Source organism: Chrysoperla carnea, chromosome X (genome assembly GCF_905475395.1).
Source record: "Chrysoperla carnea chromosome X, inChrCarn1.1, whole genome shotgun sequence".
NCBI classification, from domain to species: Eukaryota; Metazoa; Arthropoda; class Insecta; order Neuroptera; family Chrysopidae; genus Chrysoperla; species Chrysoperla carnea.
Genome location: NC_058342.1, coordinates 25597398 through 25613465, shown reverse-complemented (window position 1 = coordinate 25613465; position 16068 = coordinate 25597398). Strand labels below are relative to the sequence as shown.

General features: G+C 29.2%; 1 protein-coding gene across 2 annotated transcripts in view; it reads left to right on the top strand.

Moving 5' to 3' along the window:
- The window catches only part of LOC123302481 (protein grainyhead), a 126655-nt gene that overhangs the window by 28308 nt on the left and 82279 nt on the right, over positions 1–16068 (top strand). The window lies entirely within an intron of this gene.

Below are 16068 nucleotides of genomic sequence, written 5' to 3'. Positions count from 1 at the left end.
ATTTTGTTCATGTTTTTAGAGTTTGTAGGACTTTTCAGCTTATTTTGTTGGTGTCACAATAAGAAGTCAGTTGTAAAACTTTTATATTCGTTCTATTTAAGTCTCGTTCGTGCAGAATTTTCATGTTTGTTCGTTTTGTTTGAGTCATGCTTGTATAAAATTTTGATGTCTTGTGATTAAGTGTTGATAGAATTAATGACAAGACAATGTAAGGTAATTTTGATCCAAAAAGTGCACAAATCTGGTTTTATTTATTGATTGGGCGAATAACATTTGAGATATTAAAAAATTCTGTGGGTAATTCAAAGAAATTTTATATTCTCTGATATATTTCATATGCTAGGCTAGGTTAGGTTAGGTTATATTGACTATCCACGAAGGACACACTACTATGGGCTATAGAGCCCATTGTGATACCATATATGTGTTTCACCACCTTTCCGCTGATAATTTCATTTATCAGCTCCTCAATTTCAGAGGCTGAGTGCATCTCCTGCATGCATATGCCATGCACTATACCAGCCCATCACATTTACATATTAATTAAATTAATTTTGTGGTGGGGGCGGGAATCGAATTCGCTACCCTAAGCATACCGCGGGCGGAGTTTGTTACGCCTTAACCAACTTAGCCAATAAGGCGATTATCTCTTATGTACAAGGTATAAAAAGATTTTCACATGAGCTACTCTTGTATATAGAGGTAATGTGGCGTTAAGTGGATGCTTACCATTCTTTTCAAGTCACTGCTATTTTTTTTTTGTGTGTAAGTTGTTGCACTGGTCGCTAATAACCATTTTAAGTAAAATCGTATACACATTGTTGTGAAGTTGTCTTTCATAAGTAATTTTGTAATGTAGAAAAAAAAATTGGTACAGTCGTACATTTCTTTCGAAATGAGAGAGACAGAACGAATCAGAAGTTTTTATTAAAAAAGTGTAGATGCATTGTGTTTACAGAATTGTTAACAAGTCATTTTTAAAGTTGCTTTTTTTTTACCGAAACAAATGTTTAATTGTTTTTTTTTTTTTGCCACCCTATAGATCATCTTGGATTGACATCTCTCTGGTTTTGGGCCGGAGAGATGAATCCTCGGATAAAGCTATGAATGCTCCGGATTCAAGCGGCGAAAAATAAAACGTATATTCTATCCGCAAAAAAAAATCCAAAAAAATAACTTTTATTATTAGAATAAAATCTAAAAACACTTGAATTTTTGAAAATACGCCACAAATAATAGTTTTCAGAATTGAAAAACAATAAAATTATATTTTCCCCCTACTTAAAATTAGTAAGAATCATTAAACTTTCTTAATAAATTCTCGAAGTTATTGCAGATTATTCTAGGCCTTTATTTTTAACAAAAGTCCCGAGTTTTTAATCTAGCTAGCTTAAAAAAAAATTTTTAAAAGTTAATTACAGCTAAATAGATTAATAAATCTACTTAGCTGAAATCGATCCAAGATATCTATCGCTACATTTGTCAAACAAAACCGATGAAACTCTGAGTGTAAAAACTTTTTGACCCAAAAATTGAATTCATTTATCGATTAAACGAGCTTTTTCCGAGATATTTTCTGAAATAGTATATAAAAGTGATATCATGAAGCGATTTCTCAAGCAATCTCTTTAAAACAACAAATTCAGTAGACAAATGAATCAATTTTTTTTTTTTTGTTAAAATTACTCTACTTCGTGGCAACTTTTAAAAAGGTTTCGAAAAATTAATAAAAAATCGCCAGGTTACGATTCTTAAGTAATCACCATTTAAAAAAAAAACTAAATTCCGGTTCATTTAACGCACAAATAAGAAAAAAAAATCTTCATTCAAACTATTTTAAAAGTTTATGATCAATTCCAATGAATTTCATTAATATAAAGAGTTTAATATTCCCATTTACAATAATATGACATATACAGTATATCTGAAGTAATGAACATAAAAAAATTGTATAAATATGTTTGTAAATAAAGTTTTTTTTCTTATAAATATAAGCATTTTTTAACGTGTAATCAATTGAATGCTGGTTAATACATAACGAGTGTCCCATCGGACATGTCTGATTTAATTCTTAAATAAAATATCAGTAAATCATTATTTAATTGACTTTAAAGATTAATTAATTGTGGAACATGGTCAAATCAAATAAATCATCGCATTTGAGATTAAAAATACAAAAAATTAAAATAATGACAACCTCATGCCGAAGTTGACCGTTTCATATTGAAATAAAATAAAAATACTATCAAACTTGGAACAAGTACAGCTGAATATTTGTATTTACAATAGAATGGGATTGAATTTAAAATATGAATTCATTGATACAAAATCACTGAAGTTAAATAAACAAAATTATTACTTCTATGAAAGAGATTGATTTTAGTTTAAAGTCATGCATTTTATTGATGGAAAATAAAATTGTACTTAGTTGGAATATACAGAATGTTCGATTTACATCTAGGCATATAAATATCACGAGTATGACCGAATACATGCGTTAAGCAATGAATCTAAGTGAGAGATATTATATAGGTGTTATATAGCAAAAGTGACTTGTATCGTGGCTTATCTGTTGTAGTTCATCTATTCAACTAAGAAACTCTCACTTTCCAAGCGTCTTACAACTATCTCAACGCTTATCGAAACTTCAACACATGTATATAATACCTCTCACTTAGATTCATTGCTTAACGCATGTATTCTGTCATACTCGTAATATTTATATGTCTAGATATAAACGTAAATAAAACGAATATACAAACTAAAAGAACATATTTTTACGTTTACTTTAAATATACACATATATGTCATGTCTTGTCCATGTGCGGTTGAGGCAACTACATGAAGATTGTTGTTACTAATTTACAGAAAATTTGAAATAAACTTGATTGATCATTTTTATAATATATAACATATTTTTCCACGCTGGCTTACTCCGGCTATGATAGTATGTCTATAGTGGTATCGGATGGTGACACTCTATACACAAACGATTCTATGAATTTTATGATCATAAATACTTATCAAATCAATTGAAAATTCAATAAAAATATTTCTCAGTTCTCTTCTGATGGTGATTGCTTCCATTATGTTGTTGTTTCTTTATAGGATTTTGTTTGTTCTTTTTATCTCAGCGTATCACTCATTGTAAGTATAAAAAGATTTTGCTATGACAATTTTACCCTCTTGTAACTTATCTAGTTTTTCATCCATCCATCTGGTATTACCTAATCTAGGAAACAAAAACAATTTAATTAATTAAAAAGTATATTAGAAAAATGAGTATTTTATACTTTTGAACTATGTTTAATTATAGGGTTACCACTTGCTCGATCCTCGTCCAACAGTGACGGGCTTAGAAGGTTTTGCCGAGTCACCCCGTGGTCAGGATCAAAATAACAAAAATTAGCATTGTGATTGCTGAGTCGCCACTACGATGGATTTGACCTGAGCAACTAGAGTATTGAGAATTGATTTTGTTCATGATTTTAGTGTTTATAGAACTTTTTAGCTTATTCTGTTGGTATCACGATAAGAAGTCAGTTGTAAAACTTTTATATTCGTTCTATTTGAGTCACGTTCGTGCAGAATTTTCATGTTTGTTCGTTTTGTTCAAGTCATGCTTGTGTAAAATTTTTATGCCTGGACTTTGTAATTAAGTTTTGATACATACTTAAGGATTAATACCAAAACAAACTGACTGATAGTTTTCGTGAAAAATGATGGACAAAATGTACAAATTTCTAAAATACTTATATTTCTTCATACTTATATGTTTGATGTAGTTGAAATAAATTAATATGACAAAATTGGACTTTTTTGAATTTCCTCTTTTTCACAGCAATTTACGATATTGAAATACCGAAAAAAGTTGAAATGAAAATGATAAAAAAAAATTATATATTTTTTTTATCAATTATAAATCTTTTGTGAAAAATTCATATCGATTCTATGTACGGTATATGAGAAAAGTGCCCTTGTTTTGGTAAAAAAACTGACTTTGATAATTTCTTTCTCCTCAACCGTTCAGTGAACCGATATCCAATTTTCACAAAAGACGTGTAAAAGGATGATTCATTGAAAAATAAAATTATAATTTTTTTTATTACTTTTCATTTTTTTGGTACCTATCAAAATACCTTAAGAGTTAAATTTAAAATGTATTTTGACATATGACATTAATATAAAATTTAAATACTGGCCTGTGAACAATTAGTACCTAAATTATTTTGGACTTCTAATTTAACTTATTAGAAACATCGATATTTTTTCATAATTTGAAACATGTTCAATTACTTTCAAATCTTACTCAATAAATGGTAGAAATACTTTTTTTTTGTGTTTAAGATGATTCTTTTTTTACGTACACTTCGTTTAAATAGTGTAAACACTATTGTAAAAAAAGAACATTTTATGTTATGTGTTGTGTTTCTAAACTGACTATTATGCTGCATGAAAAGTCGTAAAATCTGTATACGCTTATAATAAACATGGCATATCATTTCTTTCAAACTTCGCAAAGCCATCATATGATTATTATGCGGTTTTTAAATATGACTCGCTTCTGTAAATTAATTATACTTATTGATCTCTATTTTATTTAATATTTTAAGTAAATATACTTTATTTATTTGTTTATTTATTTATTTATTTACAGTAAAACCTATTTATATGGACTATTTACTATTATTGATTTTATATATTGTCGTATGAATGTTACCTTATGGTCTTGTTGGATTCGGAATAATGTCTAGAAAAATTTGCTAGAAGAGTTTTTCAACACATAAAAAATTGCAAAAGTCATAAACAATTAAAGATAAAATACAAGATTTATTAAACAAGTGAAAACAAACAATTGACTAAGTTAATTGTTGGAATATCATGTATAGACGGTGTTGATTACTCTGTCACATCATACATGCATACATGACACACAAACATAACTGATATTCCCATATAATACATACTATACAATTTGCGCATAATTTGCGCTCTCACGGGTAAACAGTGATGTTTACGAAGAAATGTTTACAAAAAAATGAATACATATCAAATATGGTAGATATGGTATGGCGATAGGAAAATCAGGACGCTACAACCTTACCATGCATTGTTACCCAAATTTAATGTGCATGCACAATTTCAGCTCAATCGGAAACCGGAAAGTTTATCAAATTTGACTTACAAGTACAGACAGACAACGGAAAAAGTTAAACTAAATAAAAGCTTGTAAAAAAGGTGTTTCGTTTTTCGCCAATGTTTAACAGAGGAGGAAATTTCCAATAAAAAACTCCCACTCTCGGAAACACACGGAAAATAGGTCTTTTTGAGTAATTTTTGGATTGTGGCCATTTTCTCCAAAAAAAGTTTGGGAACTGAAAACTTGTAGGTAGAATCAACTATAGTGATTTTGTGAAACATTATTAAAAAACGAATTTCGAAAATTTTGGCGAAACCAAAACAAATGGCGTCCGAAAGGCCACCAAAATAATGAGCACTGACATTCAACACTTTTTATACAGGGTATTTCAACAATTAAAACAGTCAATTTTATTATTATTTATTTTTATAAAAATTTTACTCTTATAACTTTTATGGAGTTGAGTTTCGGCACAGCCGAAGTTTTGACTTAATTTTTTTCTACCTCAAAGCCGGAGGTAGTGCCGAAACTAGATTGTATAGCGGAAATCGAATCTTTTATCGGTCACAAATAAATATATATTGCAAACTTGAACATAATTGTTAATAAAACGTATTTTCTTGGTAAAGTATCATAATCTAATCGTAAATTCAAGACAGCTCTTAAAAATTACCATCACAAATGAATTATTTTTAATGTACTCATGTTTGTTTTCCATTTCACACGAGTAAAGCAATACAATACACACCTCACATGATAGACATAACAATATAATATTTACTGATTTACTAAGTATTCAATAAAAAAAAAACTCATGTTCAAGTTAAGAGCAAATCTCTGAACAAACGAAGGGAAATTTTCTTAGAAATTAAATAGCAATTAATAGCGATCTTTTTTCATAAATAATTATATTTCCTGCCGTCAATAATGTCGCCATATATGCATTGTTTAGTGATGTTGTCTAATTATGGAAAATTATTATATATTGTTTTTTTTTTAAATGTATACAATCTGTGTGTGTCTGTTACACTAGCTAAACCATTATGGATTCCATTTTTAATTGTTTTTTTTTCTCTTTAAATTAAATAAAAACACGTTAAGAGTATTAATTAATTTTATTGTATTAAGGATGTATGAGCATGACAACAATGTTCGATTTAAAGGCTCAATAATTTTTATGGTTAAAATTTCAGCTTAGGTATCCATGCAAATTTTTAAGAAAAAAATCATTACAAATCCGATGGCAAATAGGGTGGCAAGTTGATTTTAGGGGGGAAAAGTATGAATTCTAGGTATGTTCAAGTAAAAATATAGGAGAAAAACGCAAATTTATTTTTTATTTTAAAATTAGACTTATTTAACCATTAATTTGTTTGAAAACAGGCGTGGATCACGAATTAAATTTTGGTGTTTCACAGACACTGGAGTCCGGATCTATTTTCTGCTATCTTTTCCCCTTTCATCTTATTGGGGCCCTTTTCCAAAAAACTGGTTTTTAAAAATGATATTATTTAGTTTTTATATCCTATACACGGTGTACTGTTATTGACTGCAGATCGTGGGCCTACAGAATAAGCTCATAAAGACGATAGAAAAATTTATTTACCAATTTTGGATCTGAGCCTTACTTTGGGCGCTACAGGGATGGCAAATTGATAAATTTGTTCATTCACTGAATATCATTCGATAACCAGCAGCCAATGATAATCAGTAGATATTAATAAATGTCATTTAATAATATTCAACTAAAGAACGGATATGAACTGATTTCAATTGATTTCATTTGATTGGTTTGGTCAAATCCTACAAATACGGACAAAATAGGCTATCATAAAGTGATAATTTTTTTGAAAAAAATTTTGCAAAAATAGAATTTGCGAAAAATGTATAAAAAAAAGTAGTGTTTTTTTTAGAAATATCCAAATAAAATCATTTAAACATCTTTATTCCTGATCATTTTATATAAAATTAAAATATTACAAAAAATTTTGAATATTTCCGTATATAATTTATTATCCAAAAAAAAAAGACACACTCACTTTTTACATGGAAAACTACTTCCAAAAAATTAATGATGTGCTAATACTTAAAAATTTTATTTGATTTGAATTCAAGAAAAAATAATAATTTATGTTTGAAAATATATTTAAAAAAAAAATAAAGAAAAAAAAGATTTATAACAATTAATAACAAAATATTTATATTAATAACATTTTTGCCTCCAAATTATTAATAAATTATTGTCGATTTTGTGACCTTTAAAAATTTGTTATTTTTTAATTTCATTCCGTAAAATTTATTTTTATAAATTTTACGTAATATTATACAATTGAAATGTGTATTAAACTAAGTTCAATTAAATTCTATAATAGGGTATTCTACTATTTTTGAAAAAGTACTCGTAAAAATACACACGCTTTCTTGCCAAAAACTTAAATTAAATTTTAAACCTTTTTTAAACTGTCAAAAACGCGGGCATCCAATTTGATGACGTAATATCGGTATCATTATACGAAATAACACAAATAAGTTTGACAGATATATTCATAGACATCTAATTATAATAAATATAATTACTTATTATCTGTGGATATATATACCCAGCTGTCTACACTGAACTAACTAATGGTCTACGGTTCATACCGATATGACATCACAGCAGGGCTTGCTCGCGTTTTAGGTCACGTGATGTGCAGTTTAAAAATTACGTTTTTAATTTTAATATTTTAAAAGAAAAATGTGCTTTTATGACTCGAAATCAGAACATCTAAGTATATTTTTACATAAATTTTAACTTTTTTCAAATTTCATAATTTATTTTTCACTGCTGAAAGTATGCTATTATTTATTTTTTTTAATATGTGCAATTAATAGTGTCCCTCACAGGAGATATTAATAATCTCCTCGAAATGAGCGTCTTTTTAGCTTTAGAACATGCTATCACATTTTAAGCAAGCCGTTGTTTGAGCTGTTACAATATTCACACAAACGAAATTGTTAAAATAAGATATATTTTATATTAAAACAAAAAAGACTTCAACGCTCAATCAAGACACAAACTTAGTTTTTTATTTTGATCATATTAAAAAACAACATTTTTTCTCCACATGAAGAATTAAATTGTTACTGTCCCCCAAATGGGATAACACCACATGAAATGGTATTTGTAACAAGTGAAAACAAACAATTGACTGAGTTAATTGTTGAAATACCATGTATAAACAGTGTTGATTCCGTAATTGTTTGTTTTTTTACGTCATGCAAGTAAAGAAAGTTGTCTTACGTACCCAAGACCCAGTTGACCTATGTTGCTCATTTTCGAACTCGACTTCATTTTTTATGGCCTGAGTACGTTGTAAGAATTTCAGCTTGATATCTTTTATCATTTTGAAGTTATCGCGTTCACAAACGGACTGAGAACCGGAAATGGACTAATTAGTTGATTTTATGAACACGTATACCAAAATTTTGTTCGAAGCATCAATATTTTAAGCGTTACAAACTTGGGACTAAACTTAGTATATCTTGATATAAATTTCATAGAGACATGGTATAAAAATAGGTAGTTAGCAAGAGTGTATAAAATTCACCTTAAACCTGGTAACTGTCCAATTCAAGACCGAAAGTTCGTAGATCATTATAAAAAAAAAAATAATAACTATTTTTATTGTTCTTTGTTAAAACAAAAAATTTATAATCTAAAAAAAACAATTACCACTGTTTTTATTTTTTTATTTTAACACCAATTATTATTTACCTTCTGCTATAAATCGTCCACTCAAACTGATGACATCGGTGTCATGATATTGTCATCACAATTTTAAGTAGTCGTTATATTTTTAACTAGAGTGGTACCCACCCGCTTCGCTGGGTTTAAAAGTAAAGATTGATAAAGATTGCTCTCGCTTATCCCCTTTCTATAACACTTGAAATAATGATAAGGATTGTTTTACACAGGTAAAATATATGTATGGTTTTCTATTTTTTTTAAATGTATAATAGTCGTGATTATCCATTGAGTATATCAGAAAAGATGACCGTGAAATATTTTATATTGACTATTTTTACAGAAATCTGTAATTTATGGTAATTTCAAAAGACTACTTTTATAGAAATCTGTAATTTATGGTAATGTCAACTTAAATTAATTTTAAAATTCTTTTTTTCATTAATATATCTTTATAAATTATATCTCATGTGTTATTCTGATATATCAGCTATATTGCTGGACAGTTTTATTAAAAACCATTCGCTAGTTTTAGCGTGAAAGCGTAACAAACAAACATGATTACTTTCGCATTTATAATATATAGAGATATAAAAAAAAAATATATAAAAAACTGTTTCTAAGAATACAAAAGTGTCATCCATATGGTATATCTAATGTACTTAAAAATTTTGTTGCATGGGTCAAACATACGATCTTCCACAGGTCATATGATTCAGGTCACTTTAGATATAGAAAAAAATTCATTTAAATATAATAATATAACCGCAGTGTAAATTTTTTTTGATAATTCTAAACAACTGTTTTTTACTGAATATATTAAATGTGTCCCGTTTTTTTTAATTTTTTAATTTCGATCAAAAACCTTTCATATGTATATTATATCTTTCAAATAATAAACATGTTAATTTATTTGACACATGCGCATTAAATATATTTTTATTGATTATTTAATAGATTTTTAAAATTTAATTTTTTTGAAATTTTACAATAATAGAAATAAATTTTAAGTAAATTGAATAAATATTTTACAGTTAAAATAAATCAATTAGAAATAAAAATTTTATTTATAATTTACAATAAATTCCGTATTTTTCATCCGATTTTATTTTCATCCAAAAAATTGCAAAAAATTCCTTAAAAAGATTTTCAATGTCTATTTTCTGATTTTTAAAAGGAATTGGGACCCTAAAATCTAGTTTATTTAACCATTAGTTTCTAAAATATTGCCTGAAATCGATTTTCATATTGAATTTTGGGCGATATCTCAGAAACTACTCATGTAATCGTTAAAAGAGGGCTTCTACAGCTCCAAGATCCAATTGACCTTGTTGCTTATTCACTAATTGAAAAATTTCAGCTTAATATCTCTTTTCGTTTTGGAGCTATCGTGATCACATTCAGACACTGTAGTCCGGATTTATACTGGTGGAAATGATTTACCTAAAAATTTATTGTTTCTGCTATTTATTTTTTTCCTTTCATCTTAAGGGAGGCCCTTTTCCTAAAAATTTGTTTTGAAAATAATTTTATTTAGTTTTTATACTCTTTATATAAAATATATCAAAGTATATTAAGTTTAGTCCCACTTTGCAACGCTTAGTTATATTGATGCTAGAAACAAAATTTTGATATAGGAATTCGTAAAATTAACCCAATTAATCCATTTCTATTTGTCTGTCCATCAACACAATAACTCAAAAACGAAAACAGAAATCGGGCAAAAATTTGTTCACATCGTGCTGAGGACATAAAAAATGAGTTAGTTCAAAAGTCCATTTTTTCTTGAATCCGTAGGACCCATCTTGTAAACCATAAGAGATAGAACAAAAGTGTCAGTGTAAAAAATGTTTCTTATAAAAAATTAAACTTTTGTTTGAAACATTTTTTCGTAAATAACTTTTTTTTCTCCTGAGAGTCCAAATTACGGTAAAAGTTTACTTTTTCTCAAAAACTATACAAGATGGTGAGTTGAAAATTTGTAGATAGCTTCCTTGATTCTAGTCGCCCTATTAGCACAGTTGGTTGAGGCGTAATCAATTCCGTCCGCGGTATGCTTAGGATAGCGGGTTCGATTCCCGCCATCGCAACAAAATTAATTTAATTGCCTTAGTTGTGATGGGTTGGTGTAGTGCATGGTATATGCATGAAGGAGGTGCACTTAGCCTCTGAAATTGAGGAGCTGATAAATGAAATTATCAGCGGAAAGGTGGTAAAACACATATATGATATCACAAAGGTTCTCTATAGCCTAAGTGGGTCCTTCGTGGACAGCCAATATAACCTAGCCTAACCTTCGTTGACAATTTCATACTATGCCCATTCGATAATATTAAAAAAGTTAAATGGGACAACTTTTGGTAGAAAATTTCTCTAGAGAGGCGACATCCATGAATACCTTAAAATTATACTTTTAGACTTATGTCATAGAATTGTAGTCAAGGTGTGATTGGCTTAACCTGAAAATGATCTACTCAAAAAAAATAGTAAAAGAATTTCACACGCATGGCGCCACATTACATGTTGTCATTGACAAACAAAAAAAAAAAAAAAAAACAACCTAACCTTTAACAAAAAAAACGGAAACCAGAATATTCAAAAGAAAAGAATCCGTATTATTGATCAAAATCGATAGTACTTACACACTCAATGATGAGTCACTGAATCACACAAAACTGGATTCATTCACAAAATCATACACATATACAAGCATCAAACCAAAGTGGTTACTCCGTTGGTGTGGTTGTTACAATAAACAAACAGAAACCGATTAGACCAGTTTTAATACACAAACCATTTGTAAAAATATAAATATCATCGAAAAACCGGATATAGTTATAGTGTTGTGTGTTTGTTGGAGGACTTGGAGGACGCCAGTTTTAGATTCAACAAATATAAATATAAACATTACATCTACAGGAGTTTGTTTTGTTTTTGTATGTAAAAGCAAACAGAAGAACCTATAATATAGGTGTTCTATTTGTAATTCCGGTTTCAATATACATCAATCCGTATGTACATGTTGTGAGTTTAGTAGATGATGGCGTAGCCATGTCGAAAAAAACATAAGGTTGTTCACTAGTTCTGCACGGAAAAAAAAGATGATTTAAAATTTGCCCCACAAATGATGTAAAAATCTGATTGTACAAGTGATGTTAGTTTCAGATTGAGGTGATAAAAATATTGTATCACCGTGATGTGGATTTTACTTCACTGTGAAGTAAATTATGCGTGCCCTTTACGCATGCGCATGCGACTACCGACGATCCACATATAGTATGTTTGGCTTTGCCCGCCTGAATATTGTTTAGGTTATATTTATTGTTGACAGTTCTTGTTGTATGTATGTTTATTTATTAAAAGTTTATTATAAAAAATAAAGTGAAAATAACATGGCCGATGATATGATATTCATGCTAATTTTAGGTTATACATTGACATCTGATACTACTGACTTGTGACAGCCACTGAGTAAACTATAGCATCTATAGTTTAGCCATGTCAAGTTAGTCCTCGTTTAAAATACATTAGATACAAAAATTGTATCACCGGGTGATGCAAATTTTGTATCACCTCTGTGGACTTCACAGGTGATACAATTTTTGTATCACCTGATGAGATTTTTAAGTCACTTTTTTTTTCGTGTGGATCTAAATGGAGGGGAGCAGTGGTGGTTTTAGGTGCGACGAACCTAAGCCACCCACCCAGGGAGTCTCGCTAAGAAAGGCCTCTTCTCACACAAGAAATGAATCATTTTAATCATCTAAAGTATTCAAAATAGCGTAAAAACCAGTGATGAAAGATCATTCTCAAAATTAAAATTGATTAAAAAGTATTGAAGATCAATTATGACTCAGGACATTTCGACACTGTGGCCGAAACATTTGAAAAACAAAAAGCTCTCAAGGTAAACTTTTATGTCTAAAAAAATCGCCCATGATTTGCAGTATATGTACAAAATAAAGGTCAAGTCTATAAACCATGGCCCACAAAATTTTTGAATACTACCTAATCAGTTAATTCTAAATTTTGTATAATTTCAACTAGTAATATTAACACCTTAAAATCTTTCTTTCGATCATTCTGATCAAAAGCTCTCTCGGCCACAAAACTTTTTAATGAATAGTGGCGGGTGATCATAGCTGCACATATATTAGATTTGTAGTTCCTATATTACTAGCAAAATGGCTTTCTGTGAAACTTTTTCACAGAGCCCCCGAAATGTTCTTCGGATCGTTCTGATCTAAAGCCCTGACAGCCGCAATATTTTCTAACGGATTTCGAGGTACGGGTGTTATGTTGTCGTAAGAGCTTTTGATTAGAAAGCCTAGTCACATACTCAAACTGTAATAAATTTTTAGCTTTGATCGCCCGTAGCTCGTAAACTATTCGTAAAAAATTTTTGTGGTCGTGAAAGCTTTCGATCAGAATGATCCAAAGGACAGTCCAGGGTGGCTTAGAAAAAGTTTCACCGAAAGTCATTTTCCTTTTTAATATTGCGGGGTCCTCTGTAGATTTGAGCTGTTAAAGTTTCCGACATGTAAATTTTAACATGTAAATCCAATAATGAAGTATTTTTAAAGATATGCATTATTATGTAAAAAGGCTAATTGTTTTAAGATTAATTTGGAAAACTAATTTCCATTAATTAAAAGCATGAAAAATATTTTCTTATAAAGAAAATTATAAAAAACGGCACTAGTTTTTCCATAAAATACAATTAAAGTGATGAAATGAATAGCATTTGTTTTTCTATAAATGATTTTGTCTAAATTTTTAGGCATCAATATTTCAAAAACTGTGATATATCGATCGAAAAATTATACTCTTAATTTTCGTCTAATTTTCCCAAGTCCTAACAGAATGTGCCCTCAAAACCTTAAAGATTCTCAAATATTCTCATACAATAATTTTTTTTTTTTTTTGGAATCGTTCTTTAGAGAGATATTGGCTGTCCACGAAGGACACACTTAGGCTATAAAGCCCATTGTGATACCATATATGTATTTTACCACCTTTCCACTCAATTTCAGAGGCTGAGTGCACCTCCTTCATGCATATACCATGCACTACACCAACCCATCAAAACAATTAATTAAATTAATTTTTGTTGTGACCGCGGGAATCGAATCCGCTATCCTAGGTATCCCGCTTTCGGAATTGGTTACACCTTAACCAACTGAGCTACAAGGGTTGACGAATATAAATTAATTCGAACAGTTTTCGATATAGCGGTACCATCTCATACTAGATTAAAAACGATGTGTTTTTAATACGTGTGTACCAAATTATATTTTTACTACTTCTGGTTTATTGAATTCACATGTGTTATAAAAAAAAAACCACACAGTTTATATTCAACAAGTTGATGCGCTACTATTATTACCGATTTAATCTATATCAGGTTTATGTTTGGCCCACCAAGACCGCACACTAAACAACTTGTTGCATAACTTGTGAATACGATTCGGATATGTTTTTTGAAACAATATATTAACAATGTTTCCGCCACAAGATTACATTGTAGGAATTATTCTGTTATTTAACTATCCGTGTCAATTAGTACTTAAGTCGCAAACTTGTTTATTGCGGTAAAAGATAATTTAGAAATTTGTCTATTTGTGGATTAGAAAAAATTTGCAGACCATAAGTTTTATGCAGGAACGAATATCCAGCCCTCAAAAAAGGTGAAGTGCACGACACAGCCATCCGAAAATCAGCCAAATGCGAGTCGGAGTTACAGTGTATTTGTCATCGTGGGCAAAGCCGTGGGGCAGACACTAGTAACATAATAAACCTGTAAAATGTTGTTGGCCCACAAAAATTACGGAAGTAAATGTTTGCACATCACAATGTCGTCATATTTACACTCTAAACTACTGAACAAATTTTGATGAAATTTCTTCAAATTAAATTAAACGCTAGTATACATTTTACATTAAACAATTTTATTTAGCTGCTTACTTAAATAACAAATTCAAGCTTTGCTTTTTTTCTCTCGAAAACGTTGATGATGTCAACGATATCCAGATGTTTAGGAGAGCTAAACTTTCGAAACGAATAAACTTTCCTGTCCCATTGAGGCAACCAAGATTTTACCCCGCGAAGAGTTGTTAGTATTTGTAAGAACATTTATATATTAGGGTACAAATCTTGGTCGCATACCCATAAGAGTGGATCTGCCACTGGTTTCATGAAAATGCCAACAAGTATTGCTTGATAGATTTATTCGAAAATCGAATAGATTGGGTAAAATAAATTTTTGTGAATTTTCTTTTTTGTAAACTATGCATTACCGTCGGCGTTATATCATTTGAGGGACACTAACAACTTAATTTAACGCTTCAGGTCCAGATGTCTAAGTGTTTAATATATTTGAACCGGACAAAATTGGATTGCATCTACAAAAATATACAATATATTGTGTGCAAGTGTGGCTTATAAATTTGATAATATAGATATCGGTCTTCAATCATCAATACTCTAACCATAGTCGTCTCTGTTCATCGAATGATGGATCTGCGATGAACTTATAATTGAATTAAAATTTTGTTGTTATATCATCGACAACCTTATATTTTCAAGGTATTATTATAAACTACAAGATTGTCTAAATATTTTAAATAGTTTTTTGTCACAATTTCTAGATTTTTTGATATAGAAATATCCAATTGAAAAGGATAACCTATATGATTCATCATTTTTTCAGCCAATTTTGAACGATAAAATAATAATAAAAAGCTCGATGACCTAGGAATTTTTTGTGATTTTTGGAAACTTTGTTAATCACAAAATGTATTTATATGAAATTCCTAGTATTGTCCAATCCTTGCATATCTACTTAAATATAATTTGTTACAAATACATAACTTGACTGTTTGTCTAAGTAACAATTTGACACTCTCCTAAATCAGATAAGCAATTTTACTTAATTTAACATGAATTATCAAATAAAGAAATCGTTTTAATTCAGTTTATATGAAATTGACTGTACAAGTAAATGCTTTTTTTTTTCTGGTAAAAAATCGATTATGGATTAAATGCAAGAAATTAAAAAATAAACCAACCTATTGTTTTCAATTAAGCGATTTATCTGTAATTTATTATGGTTTTTTAATTATTCAATTAATTAAAAAGGATTCTGTTTTTTTCCCATACTATTCGAACACTTGCATTAAATTTGTACTAAGGCAGTGGTGAA